The sequence below is a fragment of the Diceros bicornis genome, unplaced genomic scaffold (assembly GCF_020826845.1).
Source record: "Diceros bicornis minor isolate mBicDic1 unplaced genomic scaffold, mDicBic1.mat.cur scaffold_469_ctg1, whole genome shotgun sequence".
Taxonomy (NCBI): Eukaryota; Metazoa; Chordata; class Mammalia; order Perissodactyla; family Rhinocerotidae; genus Diceros; species Diceros bicornis.
Genome location: NW_026691337.1, coordinates 74,198 through 90,177, shown reverse-complemented (window position 1 = coordinate 90,177; position 15,980 = coordinate 74,198).

Genomic DNA, 15,980 nt, shown 5'->3' with positions numbered 1-15,980 from the left:
TAAAACTATTATAGTAATTCTATGCTGTGGAATATTATAGAGCAATTAGAAACAATAAGGTAGATCCACATGTACTGACAAGAAAAGATTTCCAAGAAATATATTAAATCTCCAGACCAAAAGGAAAACGACAAGCACCCAGAAATCAACCCTGAAAGCACAGAAATGTATAACCTTAATGACAGAGAATTCAAAATAGCTATCACAAAAAAGCTCAATTAAATATAAGAAAACAGACAATTCAATGAAATCAGGATTTTTTTCACAAAAGAGATTGAAACTATAAAGAAAAATCCATCAGAAATCCTAGAGCAGTCAGTTAGTCTTCACGAAGTGCTTTCCGACATTTGATCAGTTTTAGAACAAGTAGCAGGGTTCTTCCTATCGCACACCCCCTCTTTTCCCAGAGTGTGTGTGGCATGAGGGTGGAGGCTGCACGTGCAAGCCGGTCATGGGAAATGTCACTTCAGCACTGGTTTCTGGGCAGAACTGCAAGATTTAGGGTGGAGTTATTTCCTTCTTTCCTCCTTGTCTTCTGGGGTGACTCCCTCCCCCCACAGTCCCCCAGGTGGGCTCAAGCACCCAGGATGGCAGCTATGGTGATGGGTGACCCGAGTTCACTTTTGGTTGGAGAGGCCTACAAAAGGCCAGCAGCAGCCTTTTGTAGCCACATTTCACAGGTGGCGCCTCAGAGAGTCTTTGGAACCGCAGCAGCACAGAACATCTGATTTCGCTTGTTTTAGTCTCAGAGAAACTGATACATGTTGTTTTGCATGTAGGAGCATCAAAGGGAATTTGTCCTGCAGTTCTGAGTGTGCCCTGCCCTGCCTGGCTCTCGACTCTTCATTTTTCTTGCCACATCTGCGTCTGTGGGTGCCATCCACCTGTCTTTCTCAGCACCTGAAGCTCAACGAGAAGCGCACACTGGCCTTGCCTCCTTGGAGTCTTCAAGGGCGCCCTGCTCTATGATCACGTACTTTGGGGCATTAGCTCTAAGCAGCCTGTCCATGGTGGCTATCTGGCTGGTGGCTCACCCTGCCTGGATGCCAACCTGGTTTCCACCCTTCTCCTTGAGCGAGTAGTGGACACCCACCCCAGCCTGCAGCATCTCCTGCCTGGGCTCTGCCAGTGAGCCTGGGGACCACCACTGTGAGTTTTGCAGGAGAAAGAGAGGAAGAAGTCCAAGCTCATACCCAACTATGTCTGGCCGTTAGTCCCTTCCAACCTCTTCAGATACTTAACCTGGTCATTTACTGGGAAAGTAACAGGTTTAAAACATGATTCCAGGCCGATGCCCACACCAGGGAGCAGAAGAACAGAGTCTGTCCCCATTAGTCCTGTTACCAGAGGGGCAGGAGCTGGGCAGGGAGCAGGACAGAAGGAAAGACCAGTGCTGCTGCAGCTGCTGTACTTGTCCCTCATCCACGCGTACCAGGTTTCCAAATGAGCCTGTGGGGCCAGCACAGGCCACAGAGGAAAGGCTAGAGAGAAGCAAAATCCTTCTTGACTCTTCTTTTGGGTGCCCACTGGGCTCAGTGGAGGTCCAAATGCTTACCCCATTTCTAAGGAAGTGCTTTTGTGGGTCTTCAGCCCTCCCCCCAGCTGATGGTCTCTGTCCTCAAGCGCCGGACAGAGGTGATGGTGCTCTGAGCTGACAGCTTGTGACAGCCCTTCAGGCCTGGCCTCTGAGGTCCACTCTCATAGTAGGCAGAGGCCCCCTGAAGACAGCTCAGCCTGGGCCTCCTCCCAGCATTCACGCCTGGTGCTTGGGAAGCATGCACAGCCTCACACAGCTCCCTGTGGCCCTGAGGACCTGGGAGTTGGCCAGTCTCTGCCTTTAGAGCCTTGGGACAGGTGTCGGGTACCAGTCTCTGTGAACTTTGAGCCCCAGGGATGCTCCACATGCCTCAGCTCAACCTCGCCCGGGGAAGACAGAGGCAGAATGCAGAGACACTGACAACTCACTCAAAAGACAATCTCTCTTTTGGACTTCTGAACCCATAGGCAAGGTGGGACCCCACAGCAGAGGAAGCTCTCCTGGAAGGAGGAAACACACTACTATGGTCTGGTAGCTTGACAACACAAGAGTTATCTGGAGGGGAGAAAAACGTGGAAAGATCAGATGAGAGTGACTAAAAGTTGGTGTCTAATGCACAGCTCATACACGTTTACAAAATTAACATGTGAGAACAAAAATAGCCTTGGTTCTCACAGCTCCTCACCTCCTTCTGGGATTTACTTGCTGCTGTGGGATCCAGGTGACCATCCAGAGCCCAAACGCAGCCTTGCAGGCTGTAGACTTCAGACTGGAAAACCCTGCACCCTGGCATGGGAGGGCCACCGGGGGGGGATTTGGAGCCCCTGGAGCCATTTAAAATTTAGGAGAAACCAGCCATGAAGACTTGGACACCATCCTCAAGGGCAGTTCCTTGCCTTGGTCTGTGTGGATGCACGGTGAAGGAGGGTGCTCCTAGGCTCCAGTGGCTGTCAGAGTCCCTGGCCCACACCAGGTGTTGTCCAGCCCGTCCCCAACACCTCCACTCGGCCTGATGGAAGAGGAGACCAGCAACCAGTGGGGTGCTTACCTGCTCCCCAAACCTGCTGGTCCAAGTTGCACTGCAGGGATTCCAAAAGAACAGAGGATGTTTTGGGGGGGAAAATAACATCTTCCATCTGTCATTCATTGCTCCTGACTAGACACATTTCATCTTTACAACTGAGACCAAATGGATGGTGAAGGAGCCCTGAGAGGAGAGGGGATGTTGGAGATGCATGACAGCTATTGCTGGGTTAGCCGGTGTCAGCAACACCAGAGCACACTTCCTGTGACCCCATTCACTCCCATTCAGCTCTGGGCTCTCTGAAGTCCCAGGGAGCAGGGGCCAAGGCTGGGGCCTTAGGAGTCAGACGGGCCCGACCAGCTATGTGACCATGGGCCAAGTGCCTCCTGGATAGGGGGACTCAGGGAGACATAGTATGTGCCGATGCTCACTTATTATTATTCTTCTGATTGCTGTTGTCTTTCCCCACCCCAGACGAGACGCTGGGCTGGATTCAGTGCACCTGCATCTATAGAGTGTCTGCCTGTGGCAGGTGCCAGAGGGGCAATGATGAAAAGGATGCTAAGGAATACTTTAGACCCATCGCAGGCACCACTCAGGAGGCGTGGGAAAGTAGAGGGTGGAGTTCTCAGGAATGGATTGAGTCTTTAGAATATTTGTCCCCAAATGTCCTTAAATAAGACAGACTTTTGGTGCTAACGTGCCGCATTATTAAAACAAAATGACAAAATATCCCTGTAGGAATTGTGTTCACGGGTTTCCATATCTGAGGGTCTCATCTTTGCAGGGCCTTGATCGAGTGCCGGGCCTGAGAAATGCCAGTGGTTGAGGACCCAGATGGCAAGATGTGGGGCTCTGAGCCTGCTGGCTGGACAGGACACACTGCTAGCACGGGCTGTCTATGGGCATCCGATCCTTTCTTGACCTACTTGATGTCAATGCCCATAGTCTCTAGTTTTGGGGTGGGACTTTTTCTAGCAGTGACAACTTGGCCCTCAGCTTCAAAAAGTATGAACCAAAGCATATGCTTGCCTTTTGAAATGCTGGGGCCGAAGGCTCTGTGGCCGCCCCATTTGGCCGCACTCTTCATTCCCACACTGGAACATTCATGCTATGTCTGCAAGCACAAGCTACTCCCTACACATGCAATACAGCAAAGCCTTTTTTCCAGGAACACACATGACATCCAGAGAGCTCATCATGGAGACACTGGGACCCCAAGGGGTTTGACCATGTAGAGTTCATCTTTCCTGCAGGCACAACATTTCTATTTCTCCCTTTCTACTCCTGGCGCCTTTTTTTGGTTTCTTACTCAGTTGGGTCCTTTGGGAAGTGGCTGCTGAGCTGTGTAGGAGAGCGAGAGGGGTGTGGGGGCTGATGCCTGATATGAAGGAGAAGGAAGCCCAAAGAGGCAGGAGACCCTCCCAGGAGCCTCACTGGCCCAGCAGGGAGGTGGGAGCCATGGCTGCCCCTGGAGGAGCCTACAGAGTGGAAAGGCCAGCCCAGCGCCCTCCACCCCAAATCTCCCCATGTGCTCCCTCCTGGAGCACTGCCACTGGTGGCCTTCAGCCAGCTGCTGGTCTTGCAGCTCAGTGGCGAGCTCTCTTCTGAAGAGGCTCTGAGCGGTGCTCTGTGAGGACAACACAGCCCATCTGCCGTGTCATGTGTGCAGGTAAATGCCCCTGCTCACATTTGGGGAGCAGATTCTCCAGGTCCAGGAAATGTCCCTCCTGAGGGGACACTCAGAAGAGGGAGGTCAGTGGTCAAACCACGGCCCCGACCTGCTGCAGCTGGTCCTGGGGCCAGTCTGACTGTCACTGCCTCCACTCAGCTGTCCCTTCTCAATGCTACTCTCCCTGAGACCCCCTCATCTCAGTAGTTCCCCGGGTGGGTGAAGCGAGACTTCCTCCTGCTCACACGCTGGTCAAGAGGGCGGTGCATGTCCACTCATGATCACGATGCCTAGGAGCAACTGGTCTGCACATACGAGCTGCCTGCCCACTGAAGTCTAGTTACGAAAGTGTTGGGAAGAACCATCTGGAGCAGGAGTCACGCTGGTCTCCTCCCGGAGGAACTCAGTTTGAGTCTGCCCAGCACTTCAAAGGCCCTGCCATCCAACTCAGCAGAAGTAAATGACCCACAGCCAAGAAGCTGGCCCTGTGGGGGCTCACTGACCTCAACCCTAACCTTGCTGGGGTCAGCCTTGAGGGGTCCCAGCCATAGGTGGGGGTTGCAAAGGCCACTAGGCCAGCTAAGGTCGCTGATCACTGCACTTTTGCTCCACATCAAGTTCAGAAACTCCACTCAACTCCTCCACTCCCCTTCTGAGAGGCGCAGATCACCAGTTTCAACAGACCAGTGTTGTTTTTCTAATTCATGCAGCTTCCCTCTGGAGGCTCTGGGGAGGATCCATTTTCTCACCTTTTCCAGCCTCTAGAGGTCACTGCATCCCTTAGCTCCTGGGCTCTTCCTTCAATTTCAAGGCTGGCAGTGTCCAGCAGAGTCCTCCTCACATCACTTCACTCTGACTCTGCCTCCGTCCTCACGTCTTCTCTCCTCTGACCCTCCTGCCTCCCTCTTCCACTTGTAAGAAATATGATTACTCTGGGCCCACCTGTGCAGCTCCCTGCACTGGGTCCTGCCCCACCCTGTTCTCCCTCCTTCAGGCATTAAGAACCTCCCCAACTGCATGAACCCCAACAAGTCCAACATGGCCCTAACCCATGTCGCTTCCAGGGTGGAGACCCATCATCAACAGCTGGTTCATCCTGGAGAGGGACCATAGCATCGCTTACTTCCAAGACAAGATGAATAACCAGGACATGCAGATGATGAAGCTCTTCAGTGGGGGTCTCCACAGGGCAGGAGGAGCCTTAGAGGCAGTGGTGTGGCCACACAGAGTGGGCTGCCTACCTGGGCCAGCACATCTAGCAGCTGCACTGAGCCTGTGGGTCAAACTGCACCCTGTGCACTGATGGGGGAGTGTATGTCTGTGTGTTCACCTGTGTGTGCACTTCGAGGTGTGGGTGTAAGGCCGCACTGTCTGTCTCTCCACCACCACTGTGAATCGACCCTTTTGGTCACTCTGCGTCCACCCAGATGATCTTTCTGACATCCTGGACCCTTAGGCCCTGTCCTCCGCCCACCTTCCCTCAACCCCCACCACCCACTGCCCTGGCATCACTCTGCGCATTTAACCATCTCCACCATGACCGACACCCCCATTTATGGCCAGCCCACTCTAGCCAGTACCCACCAGTGTCTCTCCAGCCCACCCACTGGGGGTTCCCTCCCCTGATGAGTCCTCAGCCCACTGGGTCTCCGTCTGCCAACCTTGCTCCACGTTCGCTTTCCTTCCCCTATGTCACGTCCTTCCTTCCTCTGCACACACTGAGCTCCAGGACAGCCCCACGCTCCTGTCCTGCAACACTGTCCTGTTCCTTCCATGGTCCTGGCAAGGTAAAATCCATCCTGGGACCCATTCTGCACCTTCTCTGCACCTGCCCCAGCTGTGAGAGTGGCAGAGGCTGGTGCAGAGCGAGGGCTGGTCCCACCGTCACATCATGACGGCAGACCACAAGGCCCCTCGGTACTGCCCACACCCCTCCCAGTGTCCCCAGGTAACCTCACTCCTCCCTGCTCTAGGTGCATTTCACATGTCCATTCTCTCCTCACCATCCACCCCTGCTTCCCTGTGCAGGACAAACCTTTACCGCAAAGAAGGCTGAGTGCACGGATTGTGCACACTGCAGTGTGCACGGCTCGGTGGAGCAGGTTGTGGGTATGGTGTGCACACATGTTGCCAGCTGGGAGAGGGCTGAAGTGCAGCTTCTGAGACTCAGACTCCCCCAGGGAGAGGTCAGGCCCTGGTGGCTGGGAGGGGCAGACACCCTGGAAGGGACAAGGGCCACACCAAGGGACTGTCCCCTCTCCAGGATGAACATCTCAGGGGGCTTCAGGTTCTAATGGGCCAGGCTGGGAAGATGGGACTCCACTCAGGAGGGGCTGGGGGCTGATTCAGGTGAGGGGGAAGAGTGTGTAAGGTCACTGGCTCCTGGAGGCCGGGCACTGACAGCTTGAGCCCCCTCCTCTTGGTCTGGTCCCCCTGCAAGCCATCAATTGCAGGCATGTCCCTCATGGAGGGGCTTTAGCAGGGTGGACAGAGCACCCCTGAGCACAGGGAGTTCCACACCATCCCATCCACAGAGGGCAATTCTCTGCTCTCCGGGTCCAAGGGTACCCTTTCATGTGGAGTCTTCAGATAAGGGGACCACCCCAGGGGCCACAGCCACTCAGGCGGCTCCTTGGCTCAGGTGGCTCCTGTCCCAAATAGAAAAAAGTACAATGAAGAAAATAGGCAGGACCCATAATCCCACCACTATATCCACCTCCCCTAACTGCCAGGTCTGGTCCTTTGGGTTTGAGTGTGGATCAAACTGGGAAATTCGTTTTTGGCTTTTCATGGCATTTCCATCACGCTGCCGACTCTCCAATGTCCTCGCTGGAAGGACTAACCAGCTAGAGATCACCCGGTTAGTTAAACTCCTGTATTTATAGAGGGGCAGGAACTGAGATGGGGAAGGAAGCAGGAGCCCCAGGCCTTTGACCCTTCCTCCTGCACCTCAGCATCAGCTCTGCTCTGTCCCCACACCCTCACCTGGAGCATGTGTCTTGACTAGATCCCCATCCTGCTCCTCCCTCCACCACAGACCATTGTCCACCAGCTCCCCAGCCCAAAGAGTTAAGCATGGCAAGAACAACTACAAGAGCCATTATTTATGGAGTTCTTGCGCTGTGCCAGCAAGGAGTTAATTATCTCACTGAGTAAGAGAGAGGTTCCAAAAGTAACCCATTTTACAAATGAAGAAACTGAAGCCCCGAGAGTTAATCTCATGGCCCGGGTCTCTGAGGTAGGAAGAGGTTACATCCAGGATATGAATGTAGACCCATAAGTCTGGAGTCTCGCACTAACACGTATGCTTTGGGACTAATCAGTAAAAAAGTTTATAATCGTGAGATTGGATTTGCAAGTTGGAGCATAGCATACATACCAGCAAGTACAGAAATCATATTTGCATTGATCCGTGAATTATCCAAAGGAAACACAACTGCTAACCAGTACCCACAAAAGATAGAACATGACTAGCCCTCCAACGACCCTCTTATGTGCCCCTCCCAGGTCACTGACCTCTCTCCCCCAAGGGGAACCAATACTCTAACTTCTGAATTTGTTTTTCTTGTCTTTGAACTTTATTTAAATGGAATCATACAGAGTGTCTTCTTTGGTGTCTGGCTTCTTTCATTTTGCTTGTAAGATTCATCAATATTCTTGAATGTGGCTGTACTTAATTTTTATTTCTGTATAGTATTCCACGATAAAACATATAACCCATTTTATTTATCCATTCCACTACTGATGCGGGATGAGTTGTCTACAATTTGATGATATGCCAAAAAATGCTGCTCTGGACAACTTGTACATCTTTTGGTAAACATATGAACATATCTGTGTTGGGTATATACCTAAGCGTGGAATTGTTGGGTTATAGAGTATGTGTACGTCCACCTTTAGGAGATACTACCAAAGAGTTTCAAAGTGGATTAAACAGTTTGCACTCCCAGCTGTGTATAAAAGTTCCAGTTGCTCCGCATCTCCACCAACGCTTGGTGCCGTAAGAGGTTTGATTTGAACCGTGTTGGTGTATGTGTAGTGGTAGCTCATTGTGGTCTTAATTTGCATTTTCCTCCTGAGTAATAACGTGGAGCCCTTTTCCATTTCATTGTTCCCATTTGGTTATCGTTTTTTTGAAGTGTCTTGTAAAATCGGCCCTTTTTTTCTGGTGGATTGTCTGTAATATTTTTATAAATTTATGCGAGTTAGTTAAATATCCTAGATAAGAGTCTTGTGTCAGATAAATAAATGGCAAGTGTTTATCCCCTTTGTGCCTGCCCTTTTTCCTCTCTTAAAAGTTTCTTTTCACTGACAGTTCTCATTTTTAATAATTTCCTGTTTATCTTTTTGTTCCTTAGGTTTACTATTCTTTGTGTTCTGCGAAATCTTTGCGTGCCCCAAGATCTTGAGACTGTTTTCCTAAGGTACCTACTAGAGAAGTTATTGTAAAAACCCCCATTTAGATTTAAAATACACCTGGAATTGATTTTTGTTGATACAGCCGGTATGGAAAACAGTGTTTGTCAAAGATTAAAGATCAGACTTTTCTCAGAAGATTACCAATGGAACTCTCATGTGATGCAGCAATCCCACTACTGGGTATAGTTCCGAAGGAAATGAAATCAGTATCTTCAAGTGATATCTGCCCTCCCATGTTCACTGCAGCACTTGTCACAATGTTACCAAACCAAAATGAGTTCCCTATTTGGTGAGTTGAAATCAAAGCCTTTACCAGAAGTAGTTCTCACACAAAGTACAATTCATTTGCCGCAAATAAGGGGACCACAGGGAATCACTTCCAAAGCTGTGGCTCTCTCAGCAAGGGAAAACAAGTGCCTTTTATTTTTGGTAGAGAATAAATATTCAAAAGGAAAGTTTCGTCATCACGTCTAGAGGTGGGTACAAGCTATCCCAGGCGTAGTTTGAAAACATGCTTTCCCGTATATTTCATGTTATGCTAATAAGGCTTAAGCTCCTCCTGGGGTGGAGATCTTAACATTAAAATGAAGCAAAAGTAACTTTGGAGACTTCTTGGCCCATCTGTGCAGGCGTTGCTTTTGCAGTGGGGTTTGGACTGGTTCAGGGTGGTTGGTGATTGCGTCTCTTAACGTAACTGAGAAACGACTTTGAGAAAGAGTTAAGGGGCCGGCCTGGTGGCATAGTGGTTGGGTTTGGGCGCACCGCTTCAACAGCCTGGGGTTCGCAGGTTCAGATCCCTGGCGCCGACCTATGCACCACTCATCAAGGCATGCCGTGGCAGGCGTCCCACATATCAAACGGAGGAAGATGGGCACAGATGTTAGCTCTGGGCCAATCTTCCTCAGCATAAAGAGGAAGATTGGCAACAGATGCTAGGTCAGGGCTAATCTTCCTCACCAAAACAACAAAAAAGAAACAGTTAAGTGCTTTCGATACTGCCTTTGAATTACTCGGGGCAGTTAGTTGGTGACAACAATAGCCAAGATATGGACACAACCTAAGTGTCTGCTGATGGATCAATGGATTAAGAAACATTACATGTATCTACAATTAAATATTATCCAGCTTTAGATATGAGAGAAATACTGTCTTTTCTGGGAACACGGTTGAACTTGGAGGACATTATGCTAAGCGAAATAAGTCAGACACAGAAAGACAATCACTGCATGATCTCATTTACATGTGGAATCTAAAAACGTCAAACTCGTGGAAACAGAGAGTGGAATGTGGCTACCAGGGATGGAGGTTGGTGGGTGCGAGGGCAATGGGAGATGTTGTTCAAAGGATACAGACTTTCATTATAACATGAGGATGTTCTCAAGATCTAATATAGAATGTGGTGACCAGAGTTAATAATAATGCATTGTATACTCAAGAGAATTGATCTTAAGAGTTCTTAGCATTAAAAAAGGGGGATTATTACAAGAGGTGACGGAACTGTTTGTTAGCTTGATTGTGGTATTCATTTCACAATGTGCACATACATCAAATCATGACATTGTACACCTTCAATGTATACAACTTTTCTTTGTTAATCATACCTCAATGCAGCTGGAAAAATATTTGTGCTGACTTCAGAAAATGCTTACGAATTAATGTGAATGAGGAAAACAAGAAGTGAAAGCACAAATGCAGCAGGGCCTGGGAGAAAATTTGCCAAATGTTACCCATGGGTGACACTGGCCTGGAGCAAGTTGACTCGAGGGATGCCGTTTTGTAACTTAGAGTAACGTCTGACTAGCTCACTCAAGCTCTGTGTGTTTTACCTTGCACATAGCCTAGGAGATAAACAGCTCTCGGAAATAATCCTGGCTGACACACCTACCTCCCAAGAGTGATAGATGATAACTTTATTCTTTTGAGTTTCTTAGGAACATGACGTCCTCCTCAGGAAGAACATCTATGCCGGCATCCATCATCGATGACACCTGAAAGACCTGGTGTGATGTCTCCTGTCGCCGATGCCAGATGGTGAATATTCCTGAGCCCCCTCACAGCCCACTAGTCCCTATAGAACTGCCACAGATTATGTGCTTGTTTAAGATGGTCTCTGGGACATGAGTCCATCATCTTCCGATTTTGCTAACTAATCGAGTAAATTCCTTTCCTGACCACCGACTCATCTTGTGATTGGCTTCAAGGTTGCAGCAAGCAGAAGGAGCCTTTGCTCGGTTACACGGGCAGGGATTAGCAGCGATTATGAATTTCTTCTTTACACCTTTCTCAATTTCTCACGTTTTTTAAAAGCACATTCACTTCACCAGGAGAAAACCAGAAGCAATTGTGAGTCACAACAAAAGGTGGAGAGATGAGAGGGTGCACCCCTAGCCCTACTGGCCCCAGGAGGGCTGGAGGGAGAACAGTGGGCAGTGCAGGCAGCCCTGACCTTGCTTGGCCCAGGGTCTCCTTCCCCAGAGCCTTTCATGTGTCCACCAGGCCCCACCAGTGTGGCTGCGGAGCTCCTGCTGGAGGTGGCCCCCATCAGGGTGACGCCCAGCTGAGTGGTGGCCTCTGAGTGACCAGCAGGACCTGGTTTGTGATCTTGGTCACAGGTGGGCAGGACCGAGGAGGGTTGGTAGCTCAGTTGGAGAGGGGTGGTGGGAGGCTGGACTGGGGCTGGGGCAAAGTAGAGCAGGGGCCTGGGAGGGAGTCCCAGCAAAGGAACCAAGGGTTGGCCAAGGGGCACGGCTATGTCTGAGAGATGCTGAGGAGCACAGGGGGGGTCACTGGGGCTCAGGGAATCTGCCCAGGGCTGACCGTGACAAGAGTCTCCCTCAAGGTCACACAAGGCCCCTGACCCTGTGGCCTTCAACCCAGCTCCAAGGCCAAGGGGATCCTTTCTTAGAGAAGGTGAAAGGACCAGATCACTCTGGGGCTCTAAGTGTGTCAAAGTCTTTATTAATATGCTCCAAGTGCAGAGTGCCCATGCCCTCAGGGACCAGCCACCTGTGCTGATTAGGAGCACCTTCTTTATCCCCAGTGACCAAGCGAGGCCAGAGCTAGAATGTCCTTCCCCTGTCTTCCCAGGGGTTCTCACCTCAGAACCCTGGGTGTGGGTTGGGGGTGGCGACAATTCTTCAGTCTGTGGCATGTTCTGCCCCCTGAAATGACTGTGGTCTCCCCCATTCGCTGGCACAGCCCAAAGAGCCTCCACACATTTCCCAAAACCCAGGAGACACCACGCCGCCCAGGTGTCTTGACATGAGTACAGCCATGTTTGGCCGCTCCATTGACCTATAGCCACCAGCACACAAAGAAATACAAAGCTGCTTTCTGTGTGGTGGGAACTGGCCTTTTCCTGGGAACTGGCCTTTCTCCCACGGAGGGAGTTGCAAGTTGTAACAGTTCAAGGCTCTTGGAGCGTCGTAGCACGGGACGGACTGGCCATCTGTGCCGGGCTAAGACGATAACCAAAGAAAACAATGCACATACACAACTACTGGGCTGCGACAATAGCCAGGGGGCTCAGTGCACGTACGCCACTGATAACCATTTGTGCATGGAAACACTGGATGCTTGCTCTGTAAACTCTGTAACTGCTTATATAAACTGCTGGAGACTGAGACCCGGTGAGAGTTCCACCTGTGGAAGGGACACCTTGCCCAGGACGTGTGATCCTTGCCCAGCCGCGTCAATTGACAGGGCTCTCCCGGCAGTGGGGCGTGGATATTATGAGTAACTGATTTGATGTAAGTAATTGATTTACTGTGAAGTAACTGATTTGATGTGTTCTCTTTTCGGTCAACCTGGTGTTTCTCTTTCCGGTTGATTTGTGTCATTTCCCTTCAGTCGATCTGGTGTTTCCCTTTCCAATCGATCAGATGTTTTTCCCTCTTATTATATGACCTATTCGGCTCTACTGCTATCTCAGGCGATGTGGATGTTTTCCCTTTCCAGTCGAGCTGGTGTTTTTTCCCTCTTATTATTTGACCTATTCGGATCTGTTTGCAGACTATCGCCTTTACTACCCTCTATATAATAAAATATACCTTCAGTCCATTTGTTTGGAGTAAAAAGTGTCTTTTACATCTCGGATCAAATCCCCAAACCTCTCATAACACCAGGGCAGGGTGAGAACCTGGCCAAGCTCAGCAGGTAGAAACTCCAGGAACACTTTTCCTGACCCTCAGTTCCACACCAGGTGTACTTGCTAGCTGAAGGAGGGCGTTGGTGACACTTTTTGCACCTCCAATTCCCCATATGACATGGGGACAATGCTGCTCCCAGGGTGGGGATTCTGTGCCGTTGAATGAGATCAGTGCACGTGTAGCAGGCAGTGCAGCGGTAGTTGTCAAGGTGAGTAGAATCAACACAGGGAGGGCAGATATGGAGACACGACTGCACCTGCTCCTCCAACTCTCCTAAGGATAAAATGTGGTAAAATTCATGCCTTCCCACTCATCTAAAATACCAGCGCCCACCTTGAGCCCCTATCCTGTCCTCCCCACAGCCCTGTGAACTCTACTCTGGGCCATTCATGGGACCAGGGAGTTCTGGGACTCAGGGCCAAGGTTTTCCCGGAGATTTCTCATCTGGGTGGTGGTTAGGGAGGTCTCTGCTCCCTTCTGCTCTGTGCTTGGTGCAGGACACCTGGGACAGCCCTGAGCTGGACCATCAGTGATCTGAGGCTGTTCTCCTTCACTCTGCTGGGCTGACAAGGGGACCTGCATCTGGCAAGCTCAGCCATCTGTGCAGGGGTGGAAATCCACGTCAGCAAAATGCCAGGGCTGCCAGTGCCATTCTCTGCTTCATGCCTCAGCTCTCTGGGGCACCGCCATCTTGCATGACCTTTGCCCTCACTCCCCAGTGGAAGAGCCCATGGCCACGGTTCCTACTGGCTGAAGGCAAAGGCACTGAGGGCAGCCAATAGCTCAGGGAGGCCTGAGGAGTGAGTCCTGTTGGTGTTGAGCATCTCTGGGCCCTGGCTGGACAGACAGGTGCACGAGAGGGCAATGGTTTTCCTGGGCCAGGCCGCCCAGAGGCAGAGTGAGTCAGTGACTGGAGCCCCCACCTGGGCTGCCAGGTGTGTCTTTGCCTCTGTGCCTCTCCCTGGTGAGGAAAGCTCATACCCTCTGCACCACCCTCATACCTCGCCCCACCCTGCCCCATCCCTGTACATTCCAGAGTGGTGAGAGCTCAAGGAGGGGAGAGTGAGGGACGGGGGAGCCCTGAGCACCCCTTGTCCCTCACCCCCAATTAGAAACATGTGCTCTGGCTCAACCCTCTGCATGGCCTCCACTGGTTCCCAAGAAACCCCTTTCTCCCTCAGCCCCCAACCCTAATCCATCAGAGCGATGTGCAGTGCCACCTCTGCACCCCCTTCCTCCATGGGGGTCTCCAAAGCCCCCCAGCAGGTGCTGCCCATGCCACTGCCCTCAGCCCAGGGCACACATCTGAGCTGGAGAGGCATGCAGACCTCTCCTCCCCAAGATTCAGGGGGTCCAGAGGCCCCCAAGAATCAGCATTCTCCCCCTCCCATCAACTCCAGGCCACAGACCCCTTGTGGGGAAGGAGGGAGCCAGGTGACCCAGAGCTGCCCACTGTGGCCTCTCCCACCAGGCAGCATGGCCTAGGGGACAAGTGTAGTGTCCAGAAGAATATGAATGGTCTTGTGTGGCTTGTCCCCTCTGAGGGAACAGAGGAGGCCATGGAGGTCAGGAGAGAAGGTTCTGGGGAGATAGGAAAGGCCAGGCTCCCACCCCAAGCCAAGACACCATTTGCCTGATAATCAAAGATGAACCGGCCCACCCGCCTGGCAGCATTTCCCTGGAAGAACTTTAGGAGTCCCACGGCCACCCTGGGCCGCCTTTCTGAGCCTCTGGATCTGGATGTGGGGACAACTAGGGCCCTTGCCGGCCCCAGCTAAGAGAGGGGCCTTGGGGAGCACCCACATGAGAGCTGAGCACTCCAGCCCCGTGACTGAGGAATTTTTGATGACACTCTCTGAGTGGACACTGGGCAAGGGTAGGAAGAAAATACCCCCAATATATCTGTGCCTACTGTATGCCAGGGCAGGGAGCAGCCAGTCATTGCTGTCACATCCATGGAGAAATGAAGTTGGTGTCGCTTCGTGAGCGGAGCCTGGGGGAGGATGACGGAGTCTCACAGCAGCGGAAAGAAATGAGCTTTGGCCTTTCAGGTTCCTGGATACTGTGCTGAGGGAGGGGCAGCAGCCCTCCATTCACAGAGGCCTCCTGGGAGGGGAGAAACCAGTCTGGTGGACGGTGGTCGGCCTAGCAGAGGGCAGGCTTGGGAAGAGTGGCGGGGCTGTCCTGAGGGGAGTAGAGCCCTGCTGAAGGAGAGACCTTTGCCTACCTCTCAGACCTATCCAGCTCTTTTCTTTCTTTCATTTTCAAATTAGAGGCAGCAAAAGGACAAGCTTAACTGTCTCTCATCCCCTTTCCATACCTTCAGCTTTGATGTCCACCCCTCCTGTGACGCCTGCTCTCTCGGGAAGGTAAAGACAGGTACTGGTGGCTGAGGCAGCCTCTGGCCTTGGGGCTGGTGGCACCAGGAGCGACTGGAGTGGAGGTAGGAGCCGGCGGCCCGGCCCCTGGTGTCTGTGGGCAGCCTGGTGGTGAGGGAGTTTGTGGCTCTTGCTTCAAGGTGGTGGGAGGCTGTGAGAGTCAGGAGTGCAGGGTGGCCCCTGCCCTGGGGGCAGGACAGTGTTCAGTGGATGGCCACACGTGTGTTCATATACACACATGTATGTGTGAGCATGTACCATGTCATCCACATTAGTGTGTGTGCGAGCACACGTGTGTAGAGCCCAAATCCTAGCTGAGGGACTGACCCATCCAGTATTTTGAGGCCTCGGTAGCATTCTTACCCGGGGGCTACATGTGGAGTTGATGAGGGTGTGGCAGGTCTTGCATGCACGACTGCGGACTGCCCCAGCCCACTTGAATGTGTAATTCTGCTCTGTGGAGGGGGCAGAGGTGTCCCAAGTAGGGGCTCTGCTGTGCTCTGCGAGGCCTGGCAGTCCATGCAGCCCAAAGTTGCTAGACCTACTGAGCCAGCTCTTCAGAAGCATGCAGTCCTCAGGATACTGTTCATAGGGAGAGGTTTTGGGTGCTGGTGCCCCCTCGCCTACTGGGGCTCGTCCCTGAAGAGGGTCTAGCAAAGTTGGAGAAGGGGTGGGAAGGGGGTTTGAAAAAGAGGCCAAGTCGATGTCCCAAGTCACAGGCCAAGCCCAGTGCGTCTCCCTGTCCCCTGCCTCAGTTTACCTTTTCAGGAAATGGTCCAGGGAAGAACTGAGCAGGGTGGGC